The sequence below is a fragment of the Heterocephalus glaber genome, unplaced genomic scaffold (genome assembly GCF_053883595.1).
Source record: "Heterocephalus glaber isolate CG9 unplaced genomic scaffold, H.glaber_assembly_v1.0 deba00001481, whole genome shotgun sequence".
Classification (NCBI taxonomy): Eukaryota; Metazoa; Chordata; class Mammalia; order Rodentia; family Bathyergidae; genus Heterocephalus; species Heterocephalus glaber.
Genome location: NW_028258317.1, coordinates 20,494,784 through 20,511,130, shown reverse-complemented (window position 1 = coordinate 20,511,130; position 16,347 = coordinate 20,494,784). Strand labels below are relative to the sequence as shown.

The 16,347-nt window shown below is 35.5% G+C and overlaps 1 pseudogene; it reads right to left on the bottom strand.

The window, feature by feature from the left end:
• Positions 1-9,546: 9,546 nt before the first annotated feature.
• LOC101708950 (regulator of nonsense transcripts 3A-like) lies at positions 9,547-12,404 on the bottom strand (annotated as a pseudogene).
• Between the last annotated feature and the right edge of the window lie 3,943 nt (positions 12,405-16,347).

Genomic DNA, 16,347 nt, shown 5'->3' with positions numbered 1-16,347 from the left:
CATTGCTTAGAGAAGAGCCCCAATGATTGAACCTGATGTATTGTAATATTAATATGAATCAGATAAGAGAAATAAGTAATAATATATGGGAAAATGAAGCAGAAGCAATGATGTCAAAGGAAACACTGAGTTGTAACTTGGAAGCCAAATGATAGATCTATATTTAGAAGTGGAAGTAACCAGTTTCAAATGCTCTGGTTGGCACAAATGAAGTAAATAAGAATTGACTACTAGATATCATCAGCTACCATTCTGGTTATGTTGCTGCTCTCTTATTAGAGAGTAACTAGGGAAGAGTTGGAGATAGATTCTGAATACTGAGTATGTTATTTTACAAAGGATTCTGCTTGGTCTTCAAGAAAGTAAAAACACTGGCCTTTAACAGAGAGGAGCAGAGTGTTCCAACAGGAGGAAACGGGTGATTTGTAGTTTCATTGGTGATTTAAGGTTCTTCAGTGTATCAGTCTACATGTGTTCTTACCATTGTCAGTGTCTCCTTACCATTTTCTATCCTAGCCCACCACACAATATAGCATAGGAAACTTTTAAAAGTCAAGTTCAACTTTCTCTGGAATTCTATTATGTGTATAATTTAGGCCTGAGCCTGATCTACAGCATTTTTCCCCCCATGCAACTGCAGCAGATTAAGAATATCATTATTTGCTACCAATGAATACCTTTCCTTTTATAGCCACATTTTGTCTTAAATTGGTGAATAGTCATTTTAATCTGTCTTTTAGCAAATCAGTAGCCCCTGACAATATTATCCATAGACTCACAATAAATACTACTTATAAATACCTCAAATGCTGAAATAGTGCAATTATCAGTGTATTCTGCATACTGTTATCTTGCCCAGTTCACCAGCAGTGAAAGTTTTAGGAACTATACTGCTATGGCTTGTTGTAAGATATTTAAACTTTACCTGCCACCAGTGATAAAGTCCTCATTGCATGGTGATTAATGAATAATCCACTCCCAAAGTCCTTCATGTTTTAGAGTCAATATCTCAACTCACTCTGAAAGTCAAGTCCAAGAAGGAGAAACTATGCAGGAAGTTTATTATACAGAAACCTCGGAAGTAACATCTGTGAGACAGTGAGTGAAGCAGCATTGAATGGAGGGAGCTGAATGATCCAAGAGGCAGTGCATCTGAGGCCTCAGCCAGACTAAAGGCATCAATGGAAGTAGAATGACTCTTGAAAGGTTTCTCTACTCACTGGCCTTGTGAACAGATCTTTTGGCATTGGTCATTCATTGGATGAAATCTGTTCCTCAGGAGTTGAGGATGCTTTGAAAGAAACAGGTCCTTCAAGCCAAGTCACTTGTTGAAAAGGGACTTAGTGCTGAACTATTAACAGGAGATACTCCAGCAACTGAGAAATGACTGTCTCCATCCTGAAGGAGAGAATATAGGGGGCATCCGTAGCATCGACTGCCAGCTCTGGTCTAAATATCATCCTCTTGATATTTCTCACACTACTCTTTGTTTTGTAGTAGCATATATCCAATCTTCATCATAATTTGTGTGTATAATTGTTTAATATTTTTGTTTTTCCACTAGACTTCAAATTCTATTACTTCAGCTTCAGGTCTAATTAGCTTTATGATTATATACCCAATGCTTCACATGAAATCTAACACAGAATAGGTGTACACATTTGTTAAAATGAATAGACTGATAAAAATCCTTCCACCTGTGTGTGTGTGTGTGTGTGGTTTTTTCCTTTGCTTATTCGCTTATTGTAAACTTTGTTGCCTAGTTATGTTTTGCCCATTGCTACCTAAAGTAGAACTGAAATATTAATGAATACTAACCCATTGTTTCAAAAATTTAACTTGTTAAAGATGAGAAATCAAATGAAGTTTAAGACTTAGCTTAGCGTTTGTCATCCACATGATGTTGTGACCTTGAATGATCTTTTATCACTCTGAACTTCATTTTTATCACTCTGGACTTCATTTTATCATCTGGAGGCAGTCAGTAATAGAGTGTTTGTCCTGAAGCTCAGCTTCAAGATCCTGCACAGAGGTATAGGTATGTCAATTAATGATACCTGCTATTATTGCCAGAAGGCTGTAAGAAATAAGTGAACCACCACCATTTATTTTTATAGCTATCCACATAACTTTCACATTCCATATCACTTAAATGAAGATTTATCTAAAAAAGTAAAATGTTACAAATAGCCAAAGCTAATATAATAACATTTATGTGACCACTTGATTTATCCTAGTTACATATTATGGTTCATGAAGATCATTTCATCCATTCCTCTTTACCTCTGAGAATACAGAGAACTAAAAAGATCAAGGACTTATTCCATGGTGATGCATTTATTTAGCAGCAAAATCTAACTAGTATTCTCCTTCTTATCACTAGCCTGACCCTCTAATGAGAATGTCTGTCTAAATCGCCTGTGGTCTTTTAAGTCATTTCTATGATTTCACTAACTATGGCCATGGACCCCTGTCTTAATTTAGTCTTTTATCAACAGAGTAATGATAAGGAAAATGAAAATATATACATTTGGGAAATGATCTAGTGGTAAACCAATAAATCCTTATTTTCTACATTACCAATTATGAAAAAGCAAAGGCTATACATAGTGTAATATCTCCCAGTGCTTTAATTAAAAGTGCAGGGATCTCATATCACCTTTTTGTTTGCTTTTGGCTGTAAGTAAACTTTTCACTAAAGCACATGTAAATTTTATTTCAAATGTATCTCTTAATTCCAGTTTCTAGAGAAAGAAGCTGTATAAGAATTCCTTATAAGCTAAATTTTATGATTCCACCATGAGCAAAAGATAGAATCTTAAAATATATTTTAAAATGTGTAATATGAAAGTGTCTTAGAATTGACTCTAAAATAATTGAAAAGAAAATGGCTTGTTGTAGACTTTAAAATAAAGAGGAACAAAAAGGATTAATTTACAGTATTAACACATTCTTCATTTGGGAACTTGCCTAATTGAAGAATTGGGTTCATGTCCCCACTTAACCTAGTGTTGCTTTAATGTGAGAAGTAAATTTATTGTTAATGAGGTGTGGAAATAACCCTCAGGGAGTCTGAGTAAAGTAACAGAGAACCTGTCAGGTACTTTCCTTGACTTCAAGATATATAAAGATAATTCAAGCACAGAGGACATAGAATGGGTTGTGTTAGCTAGTTCAAGGAGGTAATGGTGCAGCAAACGAGAAGTCAAAACACAACTAAAAGTCAGCTTGTACATGTATAACATTTGTTTCCTACTTTTAAGCTTCCATAAGTGTTTTGAGTTGTCAGCTAGAATTTTCTGACTATATCTGTTCACACCTTTATTTTTATTAATTCTAATAAAATACAATAAATTCTAATAAAATAATAAAATTTTATTAATTCTAATAAATTGCACCCCTCTTGCAAAATGTGTGCTTGAGCACAAGTATATATTTATAGACACAGGCATATGTAGAACAAATGAGCACTAATCGAGCATTATCCCACTTCTATTGTACACCATGTCTAATATAATATTGACTGAATAGATCAGATATTTCAAAGGAACTTTTGCTCCATGGTCCCCACTTGGAGTACCATCAAAGCCAAATATCATATAGATTTATTCTTCATAGCCTACGAAGCTAGACTAGAAAATAAAGATTTAAACAGATTTAGAACCAATACTGGGAAAAAATATAAGTAAACTTAACAGGCCTTTACAAAGTATCCAGTATTTGCCTAATACTCTGCTGAGTGCTATAAATAGAAAGATGAATAAGAAAAAATACCTACTCTAAAATAAATTGCAGCACAGTAAAGAAATATTATAGCCTGTCTTGATAGTATAAGATTGATTTAATATGTAAAGAGTGAAAACCATTAAATTAACAATTAGACAGGTTCCTAGGGTATAATGAAGCATAAATTTTTCTTCCCTAGATTTATTGACAATGGTAGGACAAAAATGAGTAGGTGTACAGTTATCACTTACCCCTGAAAGCTGGTCCTACAAAGGATATGTTTTGGTATATATATATATATATATATATATATATATATATATATATATAAAATTAGCCACATTTTACTCATTTTCTCCTGTCTTTTTAGTCATAAAGCAAAATATTCTACCTTAAATTGATCTGTGGTTTACTTCTTAAATTGTTCTTTTGTGATTGTTCTCTTTTTAATCAGATCTTAAACTATATTTAATTTGTAAAATTAAATAGTGCTGTGGATTTATTTTTCAATAGTTGAATCACAAAAAAGATGCAAGAAAGAAAATTAAAAATAATTCAATTTTACATCAAAGAAAATCATGATTAAAATCCATTTATTCATTTGTTTATTCATTTATAATTTCAACAAATATCACCAAAGCCCTACTATGAACTACACATAACAGCTTTCTGGGTTTTTTTCCTTGCATAAATGTCCATAAACTATTCAAAAAACTGGTCGTTCTGTGTTCTTTGTTGTATAATCTTGTACTTTTATTTGTCAATATATAGAAAATATTTTCATGTCATTAAATATTCTTCCTTTATCTATTTAAAACTTCCAGATCTCATGCTCTTCACAATATGGGTTATCTAAATTCCTAAGCCCTCAAAGAAAGACTATGTCTATAGGCATTGTTTTCAATGCTAAAAATCTACAATTAGCAGAACTAAAAATGTCTTTAATAAACTTAGGTGGAAACTCCTTGAAAGCAAAGATTACATATCATATCTTCTTTTGTCTCCAAAACACAAAAAATTAAGAATGTGAAAATGGATAAATGAAGCTCTGAATAACTACCAATTTGCCATTAATTTAACCTTCTTATTCCCTTATACTAACCTTATCTTGTATCACATGATTGGTACTTCAGTACACTTCAATACACTCTTAATGCCTAACCTACTTGGCTTCCTTTTTTTTTTTTTTTTTTGGTCTATTTCCAGATAAGTTGGCATACTCTATATTTCAGCTGGCCTCATTACACCAACAGTGAGATACTTTCTTCTTGTACAACTCATTTTCCCATTTCCATATAATCTCATGTTTACCTATCTATACAATTCAGCCAGGACTAAATTATAAACTCCATGAGGGCAAAGGCCATATTCATATTGATTATCATTGCATTCCCAGCACCAAGTAGTGCTTGATATATAATATGTATATAATACTTAATGAAGGGGTGATTGAGTGGGACAGTGGAATGTTTTGAACTATAGAGGTGCTAGGGTTAGAAAGCTAATGAAGAAGATGACAGAAGCTGACAAAACCTTTGCATATATGGTGATGATCCTGTTCATCTATCTGCATTGAGACATTCTCTCAGCAACTTTATTTCTCACCTCTACCTCTAACACTCCAGCCAAAGCCATTTAGGGAAGTTGTTCTCCCCTTCAGGAAGGCATATTTTTAAGCTAATAGTAAAAGATTGTATTTAGTTTCTTTATCTGAATTCCTGGACTCTGCTGTTCATGCCATAATCTTTCATTTCTGACCCATTGTCTGCTTTAAAGGATGAGGAGGACATTGCATTGACACTCAGTGTCAGTGATCTGAGTACTGGTTTCTATCAATATCCTAAATTTACACGGCTCTGAGTTCTCTGAGCTACTCTTCAACTTAGGAAAGGGGAGTGATGTGAGGGAGAGTTAATAGGCTGTGCTGTCATTAAGCTCTATATGTGAAATTTGGCTTTATATTATTCATGGATATATATATATATATCAACTTTTCTAGCCCTAGCATCATCATATGTAATATGGTAATAGGAATTTTTCATGGGTTATGAGAATGAAAATAGGTTATGAGTGTCTGACACATAGCAGAAATCAAGTAATGTTAATCCACTTTCTATGTCCTGGTGACCATAAATACCTGAAGCTATTTCCAGTCCTACCAGGTTAGGCCACAAAAGTGATTATCCGGAGCCCTAGTCTTGTCCCAAACTCAGGAAACCTATAACTCACTGCTGCCCACACTTCAGGATCAATAGTAGTTTTGTAGAATTGACTCACAACACCCATGTGAAATGTTACAAATATTACCTGAAAATCTGAGCAACTGAGTACAAAGAGCTGGTGCTCTAAAGAAACAAACTGAATGTATTCTCAAGAGGGATTGCACAGATCTCATATTTGCCTTCTAAATCAAATAAATCAATACTTTTAAAGATTTATTCCAATTACAGTTATTTGTATTAGTGCCTTTAACCTATTTTGTAGTTATATGAGACCATGATGATGCCATAACTTAGAAAAAGTTGGAAAAAATTCATAATTTTATTCTTTTAGTCAACGTTATATTGCTAGCACATTTGTAAATCATTTTAAGTATACAATTTAGTAGTGTTAAGTATATCTAAATTGATATAGAGTCAAATTTATTTATGATCTCAGATGATAATACATGTAACAAGTTTATTTTGGCTTGGTATTTTCTCTAAGAAAATGGAAAATATCGTAAGTTGAGACAACTTTTGAAGTTAATAATTTAATGATTAATATTAAAAGAAGGATCATGAACCTAATTGTCATCCAAATTTTGAGTACTTTATTAAATATACTTTAAAGTTGAAAAATAATACGTTTAAAGGAGAAACAACTCAATGATTGTGATGGTTAATTTTATGCGTCAATTTGAATGTGCTAAGAGATGCTCAGAAGGCTGGTAAAGTATTATTTGTGTGTGCATCTCTAAAGGTGGACCTGGAAAGGATTAGCATTTTAATCTGTAGCCTGATAAATGAAGATCACCAATGTGGTCATCATCCAGTCCCTCAACTCCCAAATGGAATAAAAAAATGAAGAAAGGGTAACAACAGTCTCTCTGAACCTGGACATCCTTCTTGTATTGTCTTGGGACATCAAAGTTCCTGGTTCTTGGACATTAAAGCTCAGAAGGGGATTTACACCATTGCCCTCTTCCTCTACCCCTTTCTCCTCCTTGTGCATCAGGCTTTCAGGTACAAACTAATTACAGAACCAGTTTTTCTAGTTCTCCACTGAAATTGACACTGAGGATGGCATGGGACTTCTCTAGGCCTCCAAAAATTCTGTGAGCCAATTCTACTACATGAGTGTGCACACACACACACACACACACACATACACACACAAGGGCTCAAACCCTCATAAACCACACACCATAATAGATAGGATTTTAAGTTTTACTGGAATACAATTAATTCCACAAGCACAAAGAATTTTGAAAGTAAAGCTGAAAATTCTTTTCTGTCTTTAAGTGTCCTAAATTTTATCCCTTTGCTTTTTGTTTTGTTTTGTTTTGTTTTTGGTACTGGGATCAAACTTGGGACCTTGTGCTTTCAAGGCAGGCACCAGGACCACTGAGCTAAATCCCTGGCCCCTCCCTTTGCTTTTTTTAAGCTAGCCTAAGATTTTATGACTGCAAAAGCACCCCATCTTTTTTATTTTCAAAGAGTGAGCCTTACTACTGTGATGCTGCTAGTTGGTGAATAATAGCATTTATAGACTGAGATGAAGATAGAGATGAAGATGATATACGAAATAATACCAGAGATGAAATATGAAATGTTATATCTCCCAACCTGTTAGTTGTATGATACGCCAAGCTCTTGTTCTCTAGAAATCGAAGAATGAGTTCTGGGAAAAATGGAGGTTTAAGAGTAGGGAGATACTTATTGATAGAAAAACTCCTAAGGGGCAGGAGGGGTCCAGAGTGGGTAGCCAGGGACCCCACTTTACAGGGGAGTTTTATAGAGCATAATCAATTCTGATAACTATTTTCAAATTCTCCACTCAAATGATTACTTCATGTGTATTCACACCAATAGTTTACTGCATAGTATTTTCCTATATTCTGCTGAAATTATGTATTTTAAAATTTTTTTAAATTTTGACAATCTGGTAAAGAAAAAACAGTATTTTATTGTTGGATATAAATTTGAACTAAATTTGAACATGGATATAATTAGCATGAAGGTTTATATTTTATTTTTTATGAATATTTGCTATTTCAACCTTTCTTAAAATTATTTATCTTTGCTAATTTTTCTGTCAAATTATTTGTATTATTTTCTTCCCCCCCCCCCCTTGTTACTGGGGATTGAACACAAGACCTTGTGCTTGCAAGGCAGGCATGGTGCCACTGGGCTAAATACCTGGCCTTATTTGTATATTTTCTTACTGACAGTTACAAGCTTGTCATAAATAAATATAGAATAATACTTTTGTATCTTCAAGGAAAACAAATTTTGTTCTGATATTTTATTGGAATGGAGGGTGCCTTTTTAAAATGTGGCCTGGGCAGGGATGTAGCTCAGCACTTGCCTGACAAGCCCGACTCAATCTGCAGCACCATGGGAGAAAAAAAATGTGAACTCCTGTTTCCTGAAATAATATTTTTCTAACATATCTTGAAATATTTTTTGCTCTATTATTTTTAGATACTTTTCTTTATAACTTCAGGGGCATTAACATTTCAGTAATTTGTCTTTGTCCTTATAATTATTATCATTATCTTTGTATCTGATATCTATTGTGCCTTACTCCATATTTTCCCTCTCCGCATTCTGTACAGTTATTACTAGGCTGTCTTCTGTGAGTAATTCAATGTTCAGCTATTTCTAATCTATGCTTTTCTCTTTATAATATTTTAGTCTCCTATGTCTTATTTTGATCAGTTCTTTAGCTTTCTTATTTCATTTTCATCTCATTCTGCACATAAGCACACAGAATATAGAAGTTCTTGTTTTATTTAATTTGTTTTCCCATTAAATTTGATAGCATAAAGTTGCCCCAAAGGATTTCCTTTTTCTATTCATTGTTTTGCTTTGCTTTGGACTTGTTTGAAGTGTGAGAGTAGTGCCTTCCAGAATTAGCCATTTCTCTATCTTTGGCTTATTTTAAAACCAGATTTTGCTAATCTAATAGCTTTCGTGTTATTTCTACTTTTTTTTTCCTTTGCTAATTTTAATACCACTTTTATAAAATATGTACAAAAATTGTCTCAGGTGGTTGTCAATTAGTACAATGATAAAATGAAAATTTACTTACAATGCATATTCTCACTACAAGCTGTTGGAAATGAAGTACAAAATAAAAATCTTCATTCCTGATATCAAGATTAAAAAGGAACATGCATCTTAGTTCAAATTTTTAGTGTTCACTTAGTTTCCTTAAAATAGTCTGTTTTAACTCAAGAACAGTAGGCAGAGGGCATGTCTATATTAATGCTATTGTTTATAAAAAGTGTTTATTCCTGTCTGCAAATATAAAACTAAAATATTTCTTGAGCTTTACTGAGAGCATACAGACCAAGTTTAGTCATTAATTCTAAACCTTTTTTTTTCTCAACTCTACATCACTGTGAAAAGCTACCAAAATTACTTATTACTTAGTACATATATGTACTTTATTTCATGCATCATAGGAGATTATATGGTAGGGAAAGTGAACTTTTTGTTGTTGTTGTTACAGATTCCTACCTGATTTAATAAGAGAATTTGTTTAGAAACAGTGGTTGTGAGCCTGCAGAAGCACAGTGCCCACTCAGGGTGCAGACAAGTGGATTGCAGGCCCCTACTTTCTGGGCGCTCCCTTCAGAGTGCCGGGCTGCAGGCCCCTTCCTGCTCCCTGGCAGGGCTCTCTGCTGTCCCCACAGAGATGCCCCTGTCCTAGCTCTCCTTCTTCCCTCTGTCTTGGTTGAATCGCTCTCCTCCATCTCAGCTCATCTTCATTCCTTCTAGGAAACCTGTCAAAACTCAGAGTGACCACTGTACTTTCTAACATCATCTGAGTGGCATTCTGGTGTTTCAGGTCCTTGGATTCTTCTCTCCATGTCTCTCTGCTCTTTGTCATTTTCATCCTGGGACTTCTCCCTGTGCATCCCTATTGGGCTCGGGCTCTCTGAAGGCCTGGCTCTCACCAAGGTGGAGGGGGCACAGGTTTCCTGTTTTCCATCTCCAATGCTGACTTCCTCACCTCTTTTTGTTTTTCTGTGTTTGGTTCCTCTTCCTTTTCTGGTTTCTTAAGAAGCTTTATCCTCACTTCTGTCTCAATAGTTGTCTTTTGTTTATCTGCTTCTTTCCTCCTGTATCTTTCTTCTTCTCATCTTTTTCTTTTTTTCTTCCTCCTGCAAGCGTTTCTTTTCTAACTCCCTCCTCCTTCATTCTTCTCGCTTCTCTTCTCGAATTCTCTGCTTTTCTAATTTTCTGCTTTTAATATAATCCAAAAGAGGTGCAGTTCTTCTAGCAACAAGTTCTCTCGTCTTTGGCTCTATCTCTCCCAGAAGAGTTTCAGGGTTGGCACTGATTCTCTCTTCTTCCATGCTGTAAGTTTCTAAAAACTGTATACTCTGGATCGTCTTCGATGCTCCCCATCTTGGTGTCTCTCTTCTTCAGCTTCCTCCTGACTATCTTCTGGAATGGGGCAAACTCTACCACGGCAGGATACTCCAGGCCTTTACTGCTCATGAAGACATATCCATCAAAACGATCTCTGAACAGAAGGATGTCATCAGGATTCCTAAAATTAATGCATGCTCTTGAGTAGAGATGAGGATAAAGGAGGCGGTCCGCGCCAGGCACCTGGAAGTAGTCCTGAGCGGGCAGCGGGCGCAGCTGCTCCTCCAGCTGCTCCTTCGTGGGGGGGGGGGGGGGTGTACAGCCGCCATAGGACCACCTGGGGCAAAACCGGCTAGTCACCCAGCCCACCTCCACTCAGGTGCCCTAGCAGCCTAGCAGCCTGGAACCGCGCCCCGCCCCGCCAGAAAGTGAATTTTAAATGAACTGATTCTTTAGGATTATAGATAGTTTCCTTCAGTAACTGTAATTTATGTTGTTTCTTAAAGCAGTGCAGTATTTTGTATTACTAGTTAGATGGTGGTATGTATTTTCTTGAGTAGTTCTTTTGTTATGCTTATATATATAGGCAAATTTTAAAACACTTTCAAAATATATAACTTGGTATTTTACTTACTGTGATTTACACCTGAAGATATTCTGAAATCATGATTATTGTGTCTGCTGTTTCCTTTGATCGTCATTAATAATATTTTAGTTTAACAATCCAGCCAATTCCATGCAAAGTTTAAAAAAAAATAAGAGAGTTTGCCCTCATTCTCTTGACTGCTGGTTATTCTAACCTTATCCTAATTATAAGAAGTCATTTAAAATCCTGCCTAACTCCAAAGTAGGGATTACTGTTTTCAACAATTGAAGTTCTTTTCCTTGTAAAATAGATGTTGGGCAAATGTGTACATGGTATTGGCACCTCGTTTTTAAAGGATCCTTAGGTGTAACAATTAAGCAAAGCAATTTTCAAGCACAATGATCTGAATTTGGTTCTAGAACTAGAAGCAAAACTCTCACAAGCCTTTTCTTGATTTCTGATTTCTGATTACAATGACAGTAGCAAAACTCTATTTTTAGAGGTAATTTAGTCTGAAGCGCCAAACATCAGAAGGAAAGTGTAGACAATGCTCAAGGCAATATCCCACTCCTGCCTTAATTTGAATAGTTTTTTCTTCCTGTCGAGCTCAAAAAACAACAAATGTGGTTAATATAAAGAACATTATATGGTTCAATTTACAAACTTTTTAGTTTTTTTCACAGCTAGACTGAAGGTTCCATATTTTTACTTTTTTCCTAAATTCTATTTTCTTTGGTAACTTTAAAAAAAAATATTATTTGAATTATTCTTACCTCTACACCCTAGATTATAATAGGATGTTCAAGGATGGATACCACTCCAAATATCTTTGTTTTTGTTTTATTGAGATGAAATTCATATATCATAATGCTGGTCATTTTAAATCAACAATTCAGGGGCCTTTGGTATATTCACATTGTTATACACTACATTGTGCTAGTGTCAGTCCTGGCTACAACTTTGAATTTGACTAAAGGGTAATTCTAATGTCAGTTCCAGTTCACAGCCACTGTTCGACTCTTTCTTTTATTAACTTAGACAGGGTATTAATCTTTTTTTTTTTTTTTCGTAGGCTAACCTTGAACTCACTATGTAACTCAGGCTGGCCTCAAACTCAGGGCACTCCTCCTGCCTCAGCCTCCTGAATGCTGGGATTATGCCATCATGCCCAGCCTCATGGTATTAATCTTGATAGGGCAGTTTCTGGATATATGCTCAGCCTTTGCTTTGGACATTTCTTCAGGTTCTGTTGTCTAGTTAGAGCAATGAACTGTGTTTCAATCTTTCTTTTGCTGACTGCTATCTAAACTTCAGTGTCCAAGCCTCAGCCTCAGTTTGAGACATCATTATTTTGCACAATATCCTTGCTTCTGCCAGTGGCCAAGTCTGACATCAGCTGCCTAGGCCTCCATCTGAGTCACTACCTCTGCCTTAACATCAGCTCTAGCAATTTAACTCAATCTCCTACTTACTTGGTCTAGTTGTAATTCAGTACCAAAGTTTTGCATTAATTCTCAGTGCAATAGACATTCAGCCCACCAAGAACAGTCCATTCAACATTCACTTTTAATGGCAAAGATAGAATAAAAAGAAATTTCTTAGAGCAGCATGAAGGGTGGCAGGTAAGAATATGTAGAGAGGTACTGATCTCTAGATACTCATACTGGTCACAAATTACTGAAAAATTGCAGTAGCAAATTATTCCTCTTTCTCTGTTTTGTTTGCACTTCTCAGTGTTTGTGTGTGTGTGTGTGTGCATTTATTCTTTAATTTAAAGGAAAAGCTTTCACAATTACTTGTACTTGGAAGGGATTCATTTTTTTAATTTTTGTGCATTCGCAAGTTCATGTTTTGGCTTATATGTTTCAAATATATACTGTTATCATAGATTTAATCAATTGTTTAAACATGGTTAGGATATTTTAAACTGGTTCCTTTCCAGGGAAAGTAAAGGACATATTAAAAAAAGACTAGTTGTAGTTGTAACTGTTCCAGATACAAAATATGTTTCCTTCATTATATTTGTGTCAAAAATATGTAGATGGTAATGGAGGAATATTGTCAGTCCAATTCAACATTGTCAGACAATTCTTTCTACTGTTTCAAAGCTATGTGTCAAAAATCTCATTAAAATATATCATCAAATTTATAATCACAAACTGAATAAGTCACCTTTTTTATTTGATGAAACAAACAATTGGAAACAAACAGTTATAAAAGGATCTTTTGCTTAAGAATATCCAATAGTCAGCCCATTTGTGGAAAAGATTATTCTTTTTTCATTAAATAGTTTGGGCACTGTTGTCAAAAAATCAATTGGCCACAAATGTATAGGCAGTTTTCCTGTGGTCAATGTACTGCATGTATTGGTTTCTTGGATTTTCAGTTCTATCGAGCTCAATCACATGTGTAATCTAATAACAATGCCACATTTTTAATTTTTATACTAGATCAATAAGTTTTTAAATAATCAAGAGTGAAAAACTAATAATATTCTCATTTTCCAAGAGTGTTATGGCTGTTGAAGGCCCTTGAATTTTGATAATTTTAGAATAAATGTAAATTCTGCAAAAATTCAGCCAAAGATTGCATTGAATCTGTAGCTCAATTTGAGAAGTATTTTACCTTAATATTAAGGTTTTCAATCTATTAACAAAAGGGTTTCTCCATTTATTTCAGTCATTTTTTAAATTTCTTTCCATTTCTTATAATTTCTTTAATAATGTTTTTATGACAAAGATGCAGAGGACACTGGACCACCAGACCATAGTACTGGGTATCACCACTCCCGGCCCAGAGGTAGGGGCTTCTGAGCCACCATCCCACTGGTCCTGGTCCAGAGGAAGGGGTTTCCTGGCCACCATCCCTCCCACTGCACCCAGCCCAGAGAAAAGGGCTTTTGGGCTGCCTTCTGTCCCACTGCTCCTGGCCCAGAGGAAGGGGCTTCTGGGCCACCATCCCAACCACTGCTCCCAGTGCCTGTCCCACCTCTCCCAGCTCAGAGAAGGTGATCCTCACGGGTGCCAACAGCACCTCCCTGCACCCCCAGTCAAAATGAGAAAACACGTAAATAAGTCTCAAAACCAGACTTCCAGATCACCTACAGCAACCCCAAAGGGAAATGAGATGGAACACTCTGATACTCAACCACCTGGACCCTGAACTGGCAACAAAAGGTGATCTGGAAAAAATGATATCAGAAATAATTTCTCAGATTACAGGAGAAATGGTGCTCCTAGTACAAGACATAATTAATAAATCTGGAGAGGAGCTCAGGAACATGATGGAATCCCAAAATAGGAAACAAATGGAATCCATAAAACACATGAAAATAGATTTCCAGGAGATGAAAAACTCCACTGAAAGCCTACACAGCACAATGAACCAATGTGAAGACAGAATTTCAGATATAGAAGATAAGATTGCAATTAGTGACCAGAAAAAGAAAAATTGCTTCAAAATTATAAGAGAACATGAGAAATCAATCCAGCAGCTGCTAGATGAGGCAAAGAAGAATAACATAAGACTGACTGGAGTCAATGAAGAAACAGGAGAGAGTGTAGATGACATAAAAAAAATCTCTTCACAGAAGTAATGGCAGAAAACTTCCCAAGCAGGGGAAAAGAGCTTGACATACAGAGAAGTGAGGCATATAGGACTCCAAATAGCCTTGATCAAAAAAAAATTTACACATAGGCATATAATTGTTAAGATTCCAGAAACTCAACAGAAGAACAAAGTTCTCCAAGCAGTCAGAGAAAAGAAACAAATCACATACAAAGGAAAGCCCATCAGAATCACAGCAGACTTCTCAACAAAAACCATCAAGGCAAGAAGAGCTTGGAGTGACATATTCCAAGCCCTAAAAGAAAACAGCCTCCAACCCAGATTGAGGTACCCTGCAAAATTATCTTTCAAAATGGATGGAGAAATAACATACTTTCATGACAAAGAGCATCTTAGGAACTTTGTGAATACCAACCCAGCACTCCAAAAAATTGTACACAATATCCTAGGAACAGACATTAAGGATCACAACCCCAGGAAGCAAAGCAGAATGACCCATCTGGCATGACAAGAAATTAAATGGAAAGGGGGAGAACCCAACAAAAAGAAAAAGTCATGGCAATGACAAGTCAGTGTGTTTCAGTTATAACCATCAACGTTAATGGTCTCAATTCATCAATCAAAAGAAATAGACTGGCAGAATGGGTCAAGAAGCAAAATCCAACAATATGCTGCATACAAGAAACACACTTAATTCAAAAGGAAACTCACAGACTGAAAGTCAAAGGGTGGAAAACAATACTCCATGGGACAGGAACCCGAAGAAAAGCAGGAGTAGCTATCCTCTTTGCACATCAAGTAGATTTCAAACCAACACTGATTAAGAGAGATGAAGAAGGACACTACATCATTGTAAAGGGATGAATCCAAGAGGAAGAGACGACAATCATAAATATCTATGCACCAAACAATAGTGTGCCCAACTATATAAAACAAATACTAACGGACATAAAAAGTCATATATGCACTAATACAATTGTAGTGGGGGGATCTCAACACCCCACTGTCACAAATAGATACATCAACTAGACCAAAAATAAACAATGAAATACTAGAACTGAATCGAACTCTTGAACAAATGAACTTAAGAAATGTTTGCAGAGTGTTCCAACCCACAAAATCAGAATACACATTCTTCTCAGCTGCACATGGATCATTCTCCAAAATAGACCACATACTCACACATAGAACATGTTTAAGTAAATGCAAAGGAATTGAAGTTATCCCCTATATATTATCAGACCATAGTGCGAGGAAATTGGAGATCCATAGCAAAAGAAACTCAAAAAATTTCATGAACATGTAGAAATTGAACACACTTCTGAATAACCAATGGGTCACAGAGGAAATTAGAGAACAAATCAGACAGTTCCTACAATTAAATGACAATGACAATGCAACATATCGGAATCTATGGTACACAATGAAAGAAGTCTTACGAGGGAAATTCATAGTAGTGAATACGCATATTAGGAAAACAGAACAAGCCCAATTAAACAACCTGATGCAGAACCTCAGGCTTCTAGAAAAAGAGCAGCACAACCCTAGAGTTCATACAAGGGAGGAAATTATAAAGATCAGAGGATAAATCAATGCAATGGAGACTAAGAGAATGATACAAAAAAAACAATGAAGCCAAGAGTTGGTTCTTCAAAAGAATCAACAAAATTGACAAACCCTTAGCCAACCTTATCAGAAAAAGGAAAGAAAAGGCCCAAATCCATGAAATTAGGAATGAAAAGGGTGAAATTACAACAGACCCAGCAGAAATCCAGAGGATCATCAATACCTACTTCCAGAACCTATACGCCAATAAGATGGAAAACACAGAAGAAATGGACAGATTCTTAGATACATATGAATTACCAAAGTTGAACGAAGAAG